This window comes from Corvus moneduloides, chromosome 1, assembly GCF_009650955.1.
Source record: "Corvus moneduloides isolate bCorMon1 chromosome 1, bCorMon1.pri, whole genome shotgun sequence".
In the NCBI taxonomy this organism is placed as follows: domain Eukaryota; kingdom Metazoa; phylum Chordata; class Aves; order Passeriformes; family Corvidae; genus Corvus; species Corvus moneduloides.
Window position 1 is genome coordinate 86,830,092 of NC_045476.1, and position 16,973 is coordinate 86,847,064.

At 38.3% G+C, this 16,973-nt stretch overlaps 1 long non-coding RNA gene across 1 annotated transcript; it reads left to right on the forward strand.

The window, feature by feature from the left end:
- The first annotated feature begins 2,447 nt into the window (after positions 1 to 2,447).
- LOC116448818 lies at positions 2,448 to 15,916 on the forward strand. The gene is made up of 3 exons (XR_004242130.1): positions 2,448 to 2,960; positions 8,156 to 8,358; positions 14,971 to 15,916. It is a non-coding gene; the product is annotated as an uncharacterized LOC116448818 (long non-coding RNA).
- Positions 15,917 to 16,973: the final 1,057 nt, after the last annotated feature.

Below are 16,973 nucleotides of genomic sequence, written 5' to 3' on the forward strand. Positions count from 1 at the left end.
TAAAGCTCCCTTCGTGCGGAACCAGCCATATGGGCCTTCTCGTCTCTCTCTCTGGTCTGGTTTGTCCTAGAGGCTGCCCTGCAGAGCTGAGCTGGAATCACGAGCTGATATCACTAAAGAGCTGACAGCTTCTGCAAGGGCTCCTCTGCCAGCAGCTGAGAGGAAGACACCGGACCCCAGGAAGGCGATTCCTTTCGGGACCATCTCCCCGTACCGGTCATCTCTTCCTGGGTCACAGCCTCGGACCCCACCACCAGCTGTAATAGTGATACTGCAGCGTATAAAACCCTTCAGTGTTCATTCAGGCTGGGAATGGGATTTGTGGAATGAAAAATACAATACTGACCTTGGTATTAAAGTTAGAAAAGCTTGAAACAGGGCCTGGAGTTGTGTGAACTGCTTCTAAACCCTTTTTTTTTCCTGTGTCAGAGGTAAACTGACTCACGGCACTCGTCGTTTTCCTTCTTAGTGGTCCAAGGAGAGGTGTCTTTGCTTCAGTGAAACAAAAGGCTTGATACCTTTTGCTGACATTTACGGTGAGGAATGGGCACAAAGGAAGAGAAAAAAGGGACAGGCATACAAATTAATCTTCACAATTGATAGCCAAAATTATACATTCAGTAATACTCTGGCATTCCTTTGCTTCAAGCTGTAGTCCAGTTTATGTATCTCAAACACTACCTGTTTAAATTCATATACATGACGATATATATACAACTTACAGAACACATCAAAGTTTTGTAGGATACTCTTGTGCGGACTGATGTGGCACAGAACTTTCACAAAGAGCTTTCACTTACCAGAAATCTTGGGAAGAAGGGAGGAGTCTCACATCTGTCTTACATATGAAGTTTCTCAGACATTTTGAGTATTGAGCCTGGTGCCTGTTTTGGTCATACTCTTAACTGCATCATTATCTCATGGGCTAATTGCAAGCAGCTCACTACAAGTGCAACTGAAACCTTCTTCAGATAAGTGAGTATGAGGCATATTCTTAAGGAGTTACACCATTACACCACAGTTAAGTTTGTTATGCTTTAAACCTGCTTTACTGATGTGCCTCATGAAGCATCAGTCTTGAACTTTTTATTATTGCTTGTCTTTAGGCCTTATCACTGAAGACAGTATATAGGATATGAATATGAATAAGAAATGAAGTCACCTATTTGCATGATCTGTGTGTAGTATTCAGTGATGCAGATTTAGAAATTTCTGCTCTTATTAGTTTCTGTATAAGATATTGAGAATAGTATATTGTGCCATGAAGTGCATTAAACAAATGTTGGTCTTCAGGGTACATATGTATGAAGGAGTTTCTCATATGCCCTCGTGTAACATTAGGATATGCATTAGTTATGAAGCCATTGTAAATCTTTTTAGCATATGCTAATTGCAGCATGGACTAATGTTTATTCATAATAATTTATTTTTATTAGCTTGGAAAAACAAATGAAAACCTCCTACCTCAAAAATCTTAACAATTTAAATTCATTCTTTTGATTTTTGGTTAAATCCCCAACCTTTTGTTTCAAGGATTGAAATACCAGTCTCTGACAGCAAATCATTTTAAAAATGCCTTTGCCAGAAATTTAAAATTTTGTAGAGACAGAGATGAAAGATATTATTTATCTCTGTGGGAAGTCAACTTTTATGCTGTAAACAAGATGCAGAGATAGTACACTGATCTTGTCAGCTACACTTTAGAAATGCAGTTTTACCTGGTATGGAAATTTCAAAGTTTAGCTTAAAAATATTGCAATAGAATATCTTACTTAATCTCCAGTGGGATATTTTCATAGTGATTTTGTAATCATTGCAATATTTAACTAAGATGATGATGAATCACAAAAGAGTCCTTCTAAGGTTACTAAAAGCAGAAACAAACTCCAAATAATATTCTGCTGTTTCTGAAATATAGAACGTACTGTTGCATAATGAAAGAAGAATAAGGCTACATTTGGCACAGTGGCTGTTATGTATATGCACTGAAGAGTACACTCTATTTTGAGATATCATGAGCATTTTCAGGTGCTACTGTTTTATAACTCTATAATTGCCACTTTTAAGTTTTGATTCTCAGTCAGTCATGTCATAGCTGAAAAAGGTCTATACAGATTCCATCACTTAAGCAATGACTTATGCTAGCTTTATCTTCAGTCAGTCAACTTCAAAAAGTTGAACTCCAATAACAAATTCTCATCTTCACCTACCTTTGATGAAAAAGAGATGGTCCACAAAATGAACTAAAGTAGCCATATTCACAAAGTAGATTCTACACTCTTAAGGATATGTGAGGTTGAGGGCACATTTAGTTAGACTTAAACTAATAAAAGGAGGGGGTAGGTAAATAAAGTGCTGAAAACAGCTTTATTTTCCATGGTAACAGCACAGTGCAGCTTCTGAGAATAGAATGCTGGAAGAAGAATGAAACACAGAAAAGAGAAAAACTGAGCAGCCAGGGTGAGGGTACTGGTATAGCAGTAACTCCTTGACATTTTTATTAATCTTGTCATCTTGAATCATGGAATTATAGTTATATAATTTTATGATGTTAATTTAAAAAAAGTCTTTTTGTTTGAACTTTGCAAAGATTTGTAGGAATGTCAGTGTTATTCAAAAAATCATAGCGAATTTTTATCTATCACTGCTTCATAATATACAGTGACAGAACATATTTTTTGACAAATATCCAGGATCTTTGAACTCAAACTCTCAAGTGTGATGATGTCATCACACAGTATCTTTTACTGGGTGAAGAATCAGAAGAATCAAGAATTTTTTTTTCTTCTCTCTCTTTTTTTTTTCTTCAAATACAGCTAAAATGTCTTCAGAAATGTTTTAATAAATGTAAGAAGTATCAAAGTTTCCACAGAGTGGAACAACTGGTAGGTTTCACTAAAGATTTCTGGCACAAGCAAAGTGCTGAGATCGAAGAGGAGGCTGTGACTCAGGAGGACGTGGTAAGTTGTATGTCCCCTCTTATCTGTTTTCTTGTCTCACTAATTTACAGTTCGCTTAACTCACAATGGAAACCCCATTTTCCCTCATCCCCATCACCTTTAGATTCATGGATATTCCTTCTGTGTTCATCCTTGCCAACTCCCCATAACTTTTCACAGAGGGTTAGCACTTTCTGTTTCTAATGGAAGCTTCGTATGGGTTATTTTGGTTTCAGCAGTGCACTGTTGAGAGGGCCAGGTAATCTGCTAAAATCTGTCTGATACAGACAGAAATTTTGGAGTGTGTGTTTTTAAAGGTCATCAGGATGTGCAAGTTTGACAAACTGCAAGCAGCTGAAGACTGACACCTGTCCTAATAATACCATATTTGAGTTGTGACCAATACATTATGAGATTCTGCGCTGAACTTCATCTGTAGTCTATGTAAGAATGTAGTTAACTATATAGCTCAAATTCACCAGCTGGCATCTCTAAGTTATTCCCAAATGCTTCCTTAAATGCTTTATTGCACCTAAGAAGGAGACTTTTATTTTTTTGGATGTGGGAGGGAGACTTTCCACAGATAAATCAGTCTTTATCATCAGAGAGGAGATCAGTGATCACACATCACAGAGCAAACACATGGTTAGGGCATTTCTGTCATACTGAAGATGATACTACTGCTGGTTTTAGTTTCACTGTCTGCAGCACATTTTTTCTTCACCTGTGACACTGTAAATGGCCAAGTACCTACTTATAAATTATTAAATCAATGACCTACAATGAGATAAACCTAACAGCACATTCGTTAGGAAAGGTCACCCAGTCTGTTATGATGAGCTGACTGGAAATAATAACTTCCTTAGTTATAGCCATTTTGACCTTTCAATTTTTCTCTCCATAACTATAGTTGCAAACAAATAAAATTTTAGACAAAATACTTTCAGGTGCTGATCCCTCTTATGATGAAGCCAATACCCTTAGGAATATGACACTGATAATTTTCCACATCTGATTTCATTCTAATACTGCAGGATTTAGGGGGGTGAAAAAGTAGCCTGAGGCTTCCTAGATGAGACGCTACTGTCCTTTTCTAAGAATTACTATCATGTTAATGTTAAGACTGCATTGTAATCCCATATCCACTAATAACACTTCAGTTAGAAACTTGGTTCTGGAAACGTCTGCAAGGGAGGGAGCTACCAGGTGCCTCTGAAACAGTTGTTTCCTGAATGTCCTCATTCTTTACCAAATCATCTGAAAATGAGATTTGGAGGTGTTTTCCTCAGTGCTCAGGCAACCTAGAGATGCAGGTACTGTTAAGACTGAAGGAAACATATTCACGTTTCCATGCTTAAATACTTTTGGTTCTGGTCCTACATCTCTGTCTCTGGTCAGTTTTATCTGGGTTTTGTTTGTTGTTATGCTACCGCTGACTGAAAAAAATAATATTGTTTCCCTATTTCCTAAATGTAACCACTCATAAGCCTTTTCCTTTTTATTACTGTAATTATTTGTGTTTTACACAATTCTATAATGATAGCTGACTTTGTATCTGATGTGTGATGTATTTTAATAGAAGTTAAGAGATGAATTGATGCAATGAATTTGAACAGCTAACAGTAGTTTCAAATTAAAAATTATGAGAAATTGTGACAAATGCGTATAGTAATATCTTCTTATAATTGATACATTTATGGGTGATGCCCCTATTATGAGTGCTGAAGTGCATTGCAGGTGAATGTATTATCTTTTTCTTGAGCATCCGGTATCATAAGTTAATATTTCATAGAAGAAGATTAAAGATATTACAGCTGCTGAAACTAGTTTGGTTTTAAAACTTCAGGGCCATTTTTTTTTTTAATTTGGGGTCATTCTGTTTTGGAACAATTCTTTGAAAAATTCATTCTCTTTTCTTCTTTTAAATTTTTTTTCCCGTGGTATATTAACCTCACTTTCAAAAGGAAACTATATGGGAAACTTATTTTTCTGGCTCTGAAATGGCTTTCTCCAGCAAAGAAGAAAGCTGAATTGCTGCTACCTCAATTGTATTCCTAACAGTATTTGATCTCAGATGATTTTTTAAGCACTTTGTAAATGAGATTCGTAGCAATGGTGTCCTCAACTACATTTCAAACTGCGCAGTGTGTAGGGGGAAATAGGTAATTGTTTTGTGAAAAAAGAAATGATGAAGAAGACTTTTTACAAGCATTGACAGTGAAAGGGATTTATTAGTGATCATTACTGACTGGGCCTGCTGAGATAAAAAGTGTGAAAAACCTTTATTATCTGCTAATTGTCTCACTTGGTTTTACATTGCAAAACCATCATTTTACTTTTACATTGCATAAGATCAAATTCTAGGCATTCAGTTGCAAGATGTCCAGGCACTGTGTACATCAACATAGAGCTCTTTAAATTCCAACAGAACAACAGGGTTTATCAAAATTCTCTTCAATATACAGAAATAACAGAGAAAGGAAAAAAGAAACTCATTTCCCTGGTCAAAAAGAAGGCAAGACTCCCTGAATCAAGAGCTTTATGGTTCTTCACATCTACTTAATAGCAGCATTTTATGATTGTTTGAAAATAAGAGGAGGCTTTTCTGAGTAATGAGTCTAACTTTGGGTTGCTATTGAATAGAGTAATATGAAAAAATAATACATTACTATCTTGTAAGTTTTAATATTTTAAAGTTCAATAAATGCACAGTCCAGTCCTACTGTATGCAAAAAAAGTATTTTCTACGGGCTTAGAAACACTGATCGTATAAATTCAGAAAAAATAAAAATGCATACAATCTGCAAATATGTCTGTATAATGCAGTGTACAAGAAACATCATCTGCTCTACTTAAGATGCATGTGGTTGCAACTATTTCTTAGGCCTTTGGTGGAAAAACCCTTGTGGATAAGTACTCAGCAGCAGAGAAGAACAATAGGACGTTTGTATAAGCCAGTGTTTTAATTTGCTTATTTAATTCTTTGTTTCTGTGTGATATCAAAGGGTTTATGTATAGTTAGTTTATAAATAGAAAAGGGAAGTTATCAATTTAATAAACTATTTTAAACTAAGAATTTCTTTTAAAAACTTCCTTTACAATGAAGCAGGTACTTCAGTGATACCCATTTGGCATCCAAAGCCAGAAAGGTGGGCTTTGTTCCTGTAGTGCTGACTCAGGGTTTAATGACGAAAACCGAACAGCTTATAGCTAGGAAGTTCCATAAATTTAATCTGAAATATTAGTAGAGAGTTTTTAGGGATAAAAAGTCCTTCTTTTTGCCACAAGTCATACTCTGCCTCTTCAGTGGGGCAGAGATCGGTATAGTGTAGTATAGTGGTTTGGACCAAAATACTCATTACTTATTTACCTTCTGTGAGATAAGAATTAGGAGAAAGCAAAGCAGGCACAAAACTTAAAAGAATATAAAGATGTTTATTAACAGACCTAAAAGGAAGGAAAAAAAATCAGACCACACCTTCAGAACACTTCTCCTCCCCCCACCGTTATCCTTTCACCCACTGACAACGTAAAAAGACAACCCTTGAGATTTGCAGTCAGTTTACCACTTCCATAATAACCTTTTTCATTTCACTTAGGGAGAGGAGTCTGTCTTGCTCATGCTACGGAGACATCTCCACAAGAAGTTCTCTCATGGCTCAGTATTACAACGAGACAACTGCCCGGGTTGGTTCTCTTGTCACATGTGAGAGTCCCTTCCCCTGACTTGCAGCTTTCCCCACAACTGCTTTCAAGGGTCCAATCTTCAGCTACTGGGGTACCATTTTAAAGTTGAGCTGTTCAGAAACAAAAGTTCTCTTCACCCATCTCTGGGAGCATCTTCATCTCTAGGAAAAGAGGCCCTCTCCCTTCCCTGGGAGAAAAAGGGTCCTCATCATCTTCATCTCTAGGACTATCTCTGGGAGCATCTCTAGGAACAGATGTCTTCTCCTTCCTATTTGGAGCAAGAGTCCTCATCACTTCCATCTCTCCCTGTTCAAACTTCTCATCAAATTACATCTGCTTCAGCATTTGCTTATTTCAGCACTTGAGGTGCTTTTGCTCACAAGTACAGTTTGAACGCTGCAACCCCCCATGCTTTCATGAAATTACAACAGGTACTCTGATATATCATAGTCTATCACCACCATAGCTTTACAACAGAATTTCAGCTTCTAAGCATCTCCTCTTTCTCCTCCCTCAGAGTTTCAGCTCTTCTTTCTTTACTTAATGTCTGCAGGCTTCATCTATTCTGGAGGAAACTTACAGCGCTAAAAGGGTTAATCTCACCTGGGCCCCGCAGCTGGAATTCGCTTATCGCTGTTGGTCACATGATCTTTGCCTGGCAGCGGTGCAGCTTCAGCTGAATCTTCAGCCGCACTGGAGAGGGCGTGGGGAGCTGGGCCGTGCCGTCTGCACGTAGCAGGGGTGTGGGGGTCCACGGGTGGAACAGGGCCGCACGGCTCCAGGATGACTGTGTCCCGGCCCGGCCCCACTGGGCTGCACAGGCCCCCCCCACCCAGTTACCTGTCCCAAGGCCAGAAGCAAGAGAGAGCTTTCCCAGGGTATGTTCATTCTTAAATGTGGACCACAGAGGCGTGTCAAAATTTTTAAGTGGCTTAAAAAATTGTCAATATTCAAACTAGCCAGTTGATAGGTTCTGTTAGATCATAGAGGAAACTGTAAGCACCTCTTTGCAAGAGAATCACTTCCATAGCTATGCTAATCCATGACACTGAGTGATACCTAGGACTTACGGCATTATACTTTAATTACTAGTGGCCATGCCAAGCCAGCAAAAGTCAACTCTGCTGATGGTGTGCCGTAATTCTTGTTGCCTCTGAGAAATGATATTGTAATGATCATTACTGGGTTGAAAAAAATTATCGGAGTGACTTTAATGGGTTGTTCCTACAGCTAAAAACTATCGGTCATTCATGCGCTTGGAATGAGAATGACAGCTGGTCTTCACCCTTTGTGTTTTGTAGCCGTTTCAGTCCTTTAAATGACAAATAATTGCAGGTTTGGGATATATTTTTTTTTTCCCCAAATACTGCATCATATGAGCTTTTGGGATAATTGTACTCTTAATATGCAATTGTGACTGTTGAAAAATGAAAGGGAATTAAATGCAATTTCTAGTGAAGAAAAGCAAAGAGTAAGAAATTATATATTAGTCAAGAGAATGGTAGGAATGAAATTTTTTTTTCTTGCAGGGACTTAGAGTGATATAACTGAATACACCTTTTGAACAAGTTTGTGTAAATGAGAGTGAGCTTAGAAATCTCTTTTAATTGATGATCTGTACATCTGGAATCCACTTCTGAAGAACAAACATGCTGAAAAAATAATCGAAGTCTAACTCTGTACTGTTAGTTACGACTCCTCTTCATCTCCATGGACAATTACAGTGTATTGGGTAAGTTATATAGAGGATTTTCCTGCCCATTTTTAAGTTTGTTTGAAGTGTCATATTTATAAGTTTTTCTTTAAAGACTGAAATTTTAGTTGGTTTTTCTATGGCAGTAACTCTAATAGTAACCAATGCTTCAGAGATACCAACAAACCTATATTTGAAGCGCCTCACTCTGTGAGGTGACATCTAATTTTTACCCTTCCCAATTTAATAGGATGTTAAGTTAAAATTATTGCAGATTCTTGGAATACTCAACAGAAGAGTCTGGAACCTGATTTGGGAAAGTATTTAGTGTTCTGTGACACTTCACATTGAAAGTACATCCCAAATGCCCTTTGGCAGACTACAGCTTTCTAGCAACCACCCACATCAGCTGCCAGTCATCTGTGGAAAGCCTAATTAAAGTCTTGATGGCAAAAGTCAGAACAGCCAAATCCTGACTGCACTGTTTACTGTAAAAAGTTTCTTTATTCCTCAAATATTCTTCTCTGTCAGGATGACTGCACAACCCCCCACAGCTGAGGAAATAGGGCTTTTGGTAAGAAGGAAGTTCTGTCATTGTCGTCCTCATGTCACTATCTTGTGACTTGTTTCTCTCTTTTGCGCTTAATGCTTTGTCCAAATCAAGTCACTTTTCTAGGAAATCACAGAGGTTATTCTCTTTGCTGAAGCAATAATATTCCTCATTCACTTCATTTATTTTTTTCCACCTGTCTCATGCCATTTCTGTGGAAAAGCCTGTCTGATCTATTTTTAACTTGCTTTTGGATCCCACTCAATTCTGTTCCCTTTTTTTCCCTCTTCATTTTTCAAGATTATTGTCTGTCTACCTTGTTGCAGGACCCTTTCTTTGTTATATCCTTTTTTTGTGAATTAAGTTAATCCATTTTTTGAAGTGTAATGAACACATTTGTGATAAGAGTTTATGCACAGGGAGCTGATCAAAGACAAAATTAACTGTCTCTGAAGGACAATCCTTATTACAGTCCTTAGCCAAATACCAATTTTCAGGTTTTTACGTCTGCATGTAAAACCTGGCTTTAGTTATTTAATGCCAGTTTCACTTCTGGCATGCTTAAAAGTAGCATTATCGTGGACTGCACTAAGCTGTGGACTAAAACTTTTGTTAATAGCTGGTAACTGTTGGTACATAGGGAAGAAGAAACATGAAAATAAACCTCAGCAAACAATTTAAGATGGAATTCTTGAATTGCCACACCTCTATGTGGCTTAAGAGGAGTTGAGTAGATCCATTTGTATTTAGCTTGAAAAGAGCAAAATGACTCCTGAGATGTCATATCCTCGAGGGCTGCTCCTGTACTTCTCATGAAGTTACAGAAAAGCTGGAAAGGTATCAGATAAGGGCTGTTCTTGCTTCAGTGTTCTCTTATTGTGGGTGATAACAAAGTCCTTTTTGAGCAGAGATTCTTTTTAAAGCACTTCTCTGACTTCTGATTTTTGGAGACCCCTTTCATTTTTACCTTGGTTTGTTTCTCATTTAAGACTGTGAATCATAAGAGTAGCATTAATCACCATTGGCTCTAATACCTGGAGATTATTTGTGTAAAGTGTATGACTTAACTGTCAAGACTCTAATGGAGCTGTGTAGTTCGAGGCTGTATTTCATAGAGTCATAGAATTGCTATGGTTGGAAGGGACTTCTGGGGATCATCTTGTCCAAACCCCAAGCTCACCTAGAGTGGGTTATGCAGGAACATATCCAGGTGGATTTTGAATGTCTCCAGAGAGGGAGACTCCACGAACTCCCTGGGCAGCCTGTTCCAGTGTTTTGCCAACCTCAATGTAAAGAAGCTCTTCCTCGTGTTGAGATGGAACTTCTTGTATTTTAATTTATGGTCATTCCTCCTTATCCTGTGGCTGGGCATCACCAAAAAGAGTCTGGAAACATTCTCTTGGCACCAGCTTTTGAGATATTTGTATGCATTAATGGGATCCTCTCTCAGTCTTCTCTTCTCCAGACTAAACAGGCCAAGCTCCCTCAGTTTCTCCTCATAAGTGATGCTCCAGACCCCAACTCATCTTTGTGGCCTCTGCTGGACCCTTTCCAGTAACTACTTGTAATTCTTGTGCTGAGGGGCCCAGAACCGGACACAGTATTCCAGATGTGGACTCACTAGGGCTGAGCAGAGGGGCAGGATCGCCTCCCTCCAGCTGCTGGCCACACTCTTCCCAATGCACCCTAGGATACCATTGGCCCTCCTGGCCACAGGGGTGCTGCTGGCTCATGGCCAACTTGTCATCCACCAAGACCCCCAGATCCTTCTCCACAGAGCTGCTCTCCAGTAGGTCAGCCCCCAGCTTGTGCTGGTACTTGGGGTCATTCGTCCCCAGGCGCAGGACCCTGCACAACTTCATTAAGTTTCTGCGTGTCCAATTCTCCAGCCTATTCTGTCTGTCTCCATCCTATTTCTGTCTGTCTGGTTTGTTCAAGGATAGTATCAAACAGCAGTCTCCCTGGCTACCAACACAGCTTACAGTTCTGGGATTTTTCCCTTTCTTTCAAACAGCTTCATGCTTTGGATTTACGAAAATTTATAACCTAAGGGAACAATACTTCAAGGTTAATTCAGTCAGCCTTGACAATCCTCCTCCAGAAAAATTGTACATTAGCCTGTACAGGAACAGCTGTGATACGGCAGAAACATAAAATGCTGCACGTATTTCAGATACTGTATAAAATACTTGTATTTTTATTTTCTCTGCACCTTCCCACCTTCCTTGGGTGAACTGGTTCCCTTTGAAGCTTTTTTGGTTTTGGCATATTTGTTTTGGGATTTTTTTTACCACACTGAAATTTAGCACCTGTAGGTATAGCATGATGGTGTGAAAACAAATTATTTAACATACCTGGAATCGTGCACACGCACAGGGAGAAATGAACTACTGTCAAATGACACTGACAGGATCTTGTGCCTTTTTTGTACTTAAAATGTGCTTGAACAGACTGTATTAATATCTGAGTTAATTGATAACACAAACTAGAAAGAATATTATCAACTCAAAATTAATTTGTCTTCTAAGATGCCAGATACTGTAGCTAACTCTGCTCCTGATTCTGGGACTCGCTGAATTAATAGAGTTGTAAAGAGTTAGGAATGCAGTGTCCAAAATTACTTCCTTATTGCAATTTTTAGACAAGGGTGGAAAAATAATTAACATAGGTACCTGTTTATGCCTATGAGTACAGAAAGCAGAGACAGAAAAAGCCTCAGAATACAACCTCTTAGGCTCAGGATATAAAATTTACTTTCTAACAAATTCTTTCTCCAAGTTGTTACGTGAAAAATTGGGTGATTTAGGTATAGGAATTTGCAGCTCTTTGAAATATGGCAAAAACAATCTTGTTGTTCAAAAGAGAAGACACCCATTGAAATGCCAGTGGCATGCAGAAGTAGGATTATATCAATCCTTAAACTTCTGACTAACATCTCTGAAGCCCTCTGCTTGTACAAATGGCAACTAGTGCAGTGGAGAATAAAATGTTTTCAATCCTTAAACTAAAATATAGCAATATCTCTGTGTAACCAGTGCTTTTAAAAGAAGACTTATTTTGCTTTGCATTGCTGCTATAAGCACTCAAACTATGGCAAGGTAGTAACAATAATTTTTCAAAACACAAATTTTTTATATGTTTTCATCTGATTATATACTAAAATCATGTATTAGATGAAGCAGATCAACTCTAGCATAATTGTAGAATAGACTCACCTTGACATCTATTCTTACATTTTATTTGGACTGGGTATCTAGAGTGGTATTGTACAATGTAATGTATGAATCATTAGAACAGTGTGCATTATGACAAAAAAAAAGGGATGCATATTTGTGTGATATTTCTCACCACAGTACTTCAGGTCTTCTTTAGAACTTGTTCAGAATCTTGGTTGAGGAAATATATCACAGATTGCTACAGCTGATGAAGTTATTATTAGTCATTTACAGTTTCTTTGACCAATTAACAGAAATATTAAAGTGACTTTCCTTTTGTCTTTATCCTGTTCTGTATATGAAGGGGAAAAAAACCTTTATAATTCTATAAAATGAGTATTTTATTTTGGTTATGGATAGTTTCCATGAGCCTTATTCTGCATGCAGGATAAATTTGAATATTCTTCACCTCTTGGTCAAAAACCTTGTTGTACATGAACATTATCCATTCAGTGAAGGGGTTAAGCTGTCAGCCAGATTGTATTTTGGATGTTTGCAGAGTCAGTGCTATAAAGAAGAACAAAATAAATCCCATAGGCTTAAATAGCAAAAATGTATTAGTGAGATGCAGAACTACTGACCTAAGTGAGCCTTTAATCAGACATCACAGAGTGCAGTATTATGGAAGAGAGTGTTGATTAGGGTGAACTGAAGTTAGGCATGGAGATTAAAGCTGGTCAAAAAAATTTTAGAATCTCAGAGACTGTGTGATAAGATGAAATGCAGTGGTTTCTAAGAGATGCATGTTCATGCCTCTGAGTTCCTGATTTTCTGTGACAAGGTCTCCCAGACCTGCATTTAGGCCCCTACTCATTTAAATTTCATAGTACAGTCCCACCTACTGAGAGAGCCAGCCCTATAGCTCCATCCAATCCACTGTTTCAACAGCTCAGGCTGTCAACCCTATCATATCCCCACAGTTTTTCCATTTCCTCCCTTGATACATCAGAAAGTGCATAGCTTCAGGCTCTTGATGTCATGCATGTTTTCCACCTTCCATTTTTCTATTTGTACAGCCTGTCAGCTTTTTTCATCCTTTCAGTGAAGCGCAGTCACTGTTGATACCTTTGGGACCCTCTAGCACACACCCAAGTTTTGTGCTTTTTTGGGCTGATATCTGCCTCTGGATGTTGAAACCAATCTCATACTAATCAGTCTTTGCATTCTATAAAGCTGTTTCACTCAGGCTGTTGGTAGTTTGAATTTCTAGTGAAATCTATTTTGGGAATGTGTGACAGGCTTGATGTAATTTAAGGCTTAGAAATGTCTCCTACTCATTGAGAGTTCTGTCTGGACTTGCATGTTCATGTGTGCACTTGAAAATTATTAAAATCTTGGAGGTGGTTGTCCTCTACCATGACTCACTGCTGACTGGAGCTTTGAGCTGGCTCCCCTGCCCTCTTTCCTTCATGTATTTTTTACTTGTTGCAATGGTTGCCCCTGTTGCAGACGAGACGTGCTTTTAGATATGATGCCCTCTTGATGTTTCATGCTGAGTCTAAGAAACAGCAGTGCCACTAATTGTAATTTCTCTTTCTCTCCTACTGACTCCTCCTGATGATAAAAAAAAAAATGTTTCTTGGAGGTAGGCCAGTAGTGAAGCTGACAGTCCCAGAAGCCTCTTATTAATACTCCTTCAATGAATTTCCAGGCACGGTGACCGCAATGCAGTAGAGCAGATTCTTTAGACAAGGTCAGACTGGTATTCAGCAGAATGCAAATGGAAATTGTAACTCAGCACAGACATATCTCACTCTGTCACATGTGCAGCCTGCTGACAAATTAATAACTCTTTCAGGATTTAAATGCAGATGTATTTCAAGGCTGTTCACTACTTTGGTGGCAACTATAATGTTCTTGGATATACCTACCATATACATTTTTTTTTTCTTTATGAGGAGAATCACTGAGCAGGGAACAATTATAGCCTAACTTCTCATATCCCACTGAGTATTACAGCGGGTTGATGTTAGTTCACAGTGCTCTCTGCAAGCTGTCCATATATCAGTTGTTTGAAAGGGATCTCATGAGCTGCTGCATGCATGGGCAAAAGCTGTGTTTTCTTTCTACCTGTCTTACAAAGATAAGGTCACCATACCAGTGCCTGAAGCAGAAGAGTCATACTGAAGCATTCCATTCTGCCATCAGTTACCACTTCTGTCAGTTTTAGGAAGTTGTACTGGTGTTACTTCTGTCTGTCTCTGCTTCGATTCTATGAATCACAGTACCACAATACCCCATACAGTGGATCATAAGTGTTTGTCGGGAGGTAGCATATGAGCCCGTGGCATGTATCAGATGCTGACTTAGAAATATTCTTACAATTCTTACAATTCTTAATGTGAAAAAAAGCTTCTTCAAGGAGATCTGGATGAGGGCTTACAGGTGGAAAAGAGGAAGATTTCCCAGTGTTGCTTGTCCCTCCCTTTATCTGTGGCAAAGATCTGCCTTCAGGGGCTGATCCAGAGAAGAAAGTGCAAAAATGTGTATGTAGAGGGACTTGTTCAAGATCTGTCAAGTGCAGGCATGTGCTCTGCAGCATCCACACATATATATCCAATGATGTGTTGCAGGAGAGAGGGCTTTGCAGTAAAACTTGTAGTAGGGGGCCAGAGACTTGTCCAGGACAAAGGCTGGAAAGGAGACCCTTCACCCAGGTAGTTGCAGACATAGTTCTTTCTCTGCTGGTGGTGATGGGGTAGCTACTCAAGATGAAGGGGGAAGCTAAGGAATTAGAAAAAGCCTGAACATGTCTGAAAAAACCTTGCTTTGGTGTTTGGCCCAGTGCTAGATTTCATTTTATCAAATGTGGAAAGTTTTTCAAGGCTTGCAGAGCAAGATGCGGGTAGTGACTTCATAGTGTTGTCTACTACAAAATTTACCCAGCAGCAAAACAGAGGCCTCCAACTGAACACGGTCTGACCTGTTGAAGAGCTTGTTGCAGTACTCAGGGACTGGGCCAGGCACACCTGGAGCTCCAGAGGACAAGGGAGAATGAGGGAAGAAAATGTTGAGAAGACCAAGAACATACAAAAGTAAGAAGAAGCAGCTGAAGAGGAGAAAGATCTGAAAAGGTAAAAGTGACAACTGGCCAGTAGCACGGTAAAAAATGAAATTAAACAGCAGAAAGAGGCACATGAGTCTTGGGCTTGGAAACATGCACTGAATCTCATGATTCTTGAGAGTTCTTTTAGTCTCCTTTTACACTAGATAAGGATGGGAAGGATTCAGCCTGGTACAAGGCAGGATTGGAAGGCAATGGATTGTTGCAGTCTCCTCTCTCCTCCTATCTGGGGAAATCTTGGAGTGAAATTTCTTATTTTCCATATGAAAACTTTACGTACAATGGATTTCTTTTTTTAATTTCAACTATATGTCAAGGAGTGGTGTAGCATGTGTCAAGTGAGGAAATTCTGAAATTAATCAGGTCCAATAAAAAACTGTAAGAGTAAATACTTATCTGTTAAACATATTCTCCAAGAGATGAGACACAGATGTATGCCTGTGTCATGAGTTTCACATGTTGCAAATGTGCACAAAATTACGTTCCTGATTCCAAATGATCTGAACTGATATTCATACTGTTGCAGTAGTAATGTTTTAATTTACTGTTGCATTATATTCCCAGAGAAAGTAGGAGCATATTTCAGCAAACAATAATATATAATAGATTGAAAATTATAGGACAGACATGACCTGCCTTGTTCATCTTCAAGTCAAAAATTATGCAGCTGTGAATTGATTAATTTGTCTTTATGACTACAGAAGTAATTTTGAGTGAGTGAGAAGTCTACACATACATGAGATCCCAATATAAGCATTTCTTAGAAGAAATCACAGAATCATGGAATATTTTGCTTTGGAAGGTGCTCACAAAGGTCATCTAGTCCAATCATCCTGCAAGCAGCAGGGACATCTTCAACTGGATCAGGTTGCTCAGAGCCCAGTCCAACCTGACCTTAAATGTTTCCAGGGATGGGACCTCCACCAGCTTCCTGGGCAACATTTTCCAGTACTTCACCACCGTCAATATGAAAGATTTCTTCCTAATATCTAGCCTGAAATGACACCAAAGTTCTTGCTAAAATTTGACAATTTCAAGAAATGAAAAATGACTGTAAAAATTATGAACTGTTTAAATATGTAATGTAAGTTCAATATGCTAAAGTGCACTTCGGTTTTTACAGCTATGAAAGTTAAAAAAAAAATTATACTGAAATGTCTAAAGTGTGCTTCTAGTCTTTGAGAAGATGTTTGTCTGCAAGTCACATTTGGAGTATGTCTTACATTCAAGGTGAGTAATATTGAAAAATGAGGAGGTAGATTCTTAGTGAAAGAATACAAAAATCAGAATGCTGCTCAGTTCTCATGTCAATAGCTTTAGCCATCTAGTTGAAACAAGCCTAATGGCACTGGTGTATTTTTCTTAGATTAAAATGTAAGAATAAGCCAGGAAAAATAATTTTCTGTGTCTGCAGGATATTTTGTTCAGTTTGAAAATGACAATAATAAAATGAAAGCACACATAAATATCATTTACATAAAAAAGGCACAGTATTGTCTTTTCTTAAAATGTGTGCATTCAACTCCATTTTGCATGGAGTAAGTCTTATCTTGCTTTTACCGTTTTAGACTAGCATAGTTATTCAGGCCTATCAGTAATGTCATAAGTTTTGACAATGAACATAACTGTTGTCTTCTAAATTTTGAAGAACTGTCAAATCTTCCTTATTTTTTATTTTAAGAAACTAGGTCTTTATCAGTTAACAGAAAATAGCAAAGACATTCATGTTTTTTAGCTAGATTTCTACCACTCTTACAAGTTATATAGATTGAAAAGAAGTAATCTGATTTATTCTACTGAAGCAACACAATGTGAAATAATATCT